Genomic DNA, 1,371 nt, shown 5'->3' with positions numbered 1-1,371 from the left:
TCCACCCAAGGAGGAACACAAGCCTCATTTACATAACATACAGTATGTGTGTAGGCTATTTCCTTAAGGCACACGCAGGACCTTGTGCCCACCTCTGCATACAATAAGAAGACATTCATCCTAACCCTAATAAAAAAGAACCCACCCATTCACCCTCTAGAAGAGTCAGGGCTTTGGAAGTCATTCCCTGTGATCTCATTCACAGCAAATAAAATTTTCTTCCGGGGACAACTCACCTGGTTCAGTTTTTGACTGTCCAAGGAGCAAATTCATGTGGGTTCTGTTAAGATTACACAAAGATTTTAAGAAAAAGGAAAAAAAAAGAAAAAAGAAAAAGGAAAAAAAAAAGTTTTATCCTTGTGATTAGAACTTCAGGATCCACTTTCTTAGTAACTTTCAAATGCACCAACAACAGTCTTAAGTACAGTCTTCATGTCGTACATTGCATTCTCAATACTTATTTATCTAATCACTGGAAACTTACACCTTTTGCCACTTTCATCCAGTAAAAAAATGGAACATTTCATGAATTTGTGAGTCATCCACGCAGGGGCCATTTTACTCTTCTCTGTATCTTTCTAGTTGTTAGTGCACATGTTACTGAAGCAAGCTCGTTTTTCTTTATTTGGAATTTTGAGAGTTTTTTAAAATATTCTGAAAGAACAACAAATCCCTTCTAAAATATATGTTTTGTAAATATTTTCTCTCAGCTTTGGCTTCCTTCATTTTCTTTCTTATTTTAAAAAAGATTTTATTTATTTATTATAGTGAGAGAGAGATTGAGAGCACAAGCAGGGAGAGTGGCATGACCTGAGCCAAAGGAAGACACTTAACCAACAGGACCACTGAGAAGTCCCTGGCTTCCTTCCTTTTCTTAACAGTGTCTATATAGAGCAGAAGTTTTTTTTAACTGATAAGATGTTATTATCAAAGTTTTCCCTTTTATGTATTGGATTTTTGGGATCATAATCTAAGAAATTCTACCAAATATACAGTTAGAAGTTCTGTATGTTTTCTTCTATACATTTTCTCATTTTAGCTTTTACACAATTTATTTTGAGTTAGGTTTTTTTTTTTTTTTAAGATTTTATTCATTTATTTGACAGAGAGAGATCACAAGTAGGCATAGAGACAGGCAGACAGAGAGTGGGGAAGCAGGCTCCCTGCCGAGCAGAGAGCCGGACGTGGGCCTCAATCCCAGGACCCTGATGTCATGACCTGAGCCAAAGGCAGAGGCTTAACCCACTGAGCCACCCAGGTACCTGAGTTAGTTTTTGAATATAGTGCCAAGTGTGGGTCAAGGTTTATTTATTTTGCACTTGAATTACAACTGTTAGAACACCTTTTGTTGAAAAGACTGCCTTTCCCCTC

The 1,371-nt window shown here is 37.0% G+C and overlaps 1 non-coding gene across 1 annotated transcript; it reads right to left on the bottom strand.

Moving 5' to 3' along the window:
* Positions 1–507: 507 nt before the first annotated feature.
* LOC122916651 lies at positions 508–611 on the bottom strand. Its single transcript, XR_006386274.1, has one exon. It is a non-coding gene; the product is annotated as a U6 spliceosomal RNA (small nuclear RNA).
* Positions 612–1,371: the final 760 nt, after the last annotated feature.

The sequence above is a fragment of the Neovison vison genome, chromosome 8 (assembly GCF_020171115.1).
Source record: "Neovison vison isolate M4711 chromosome 8, ASM_NN_V1, whole genome shotgun sequence".
In the NCBI taxonomy this organism is placed as follows: domain Eukaryota; kingdom Metazoa; phylum Chordata; class Mammalia; order Carnivora; family Mustelidae; genus Neogale; species Neogale vison.
The sequence above is the reverse complement of the archived record's forward strand: the minus strand, read 5'-3'. Positions and strand labels throughout refer to the sequence as shown.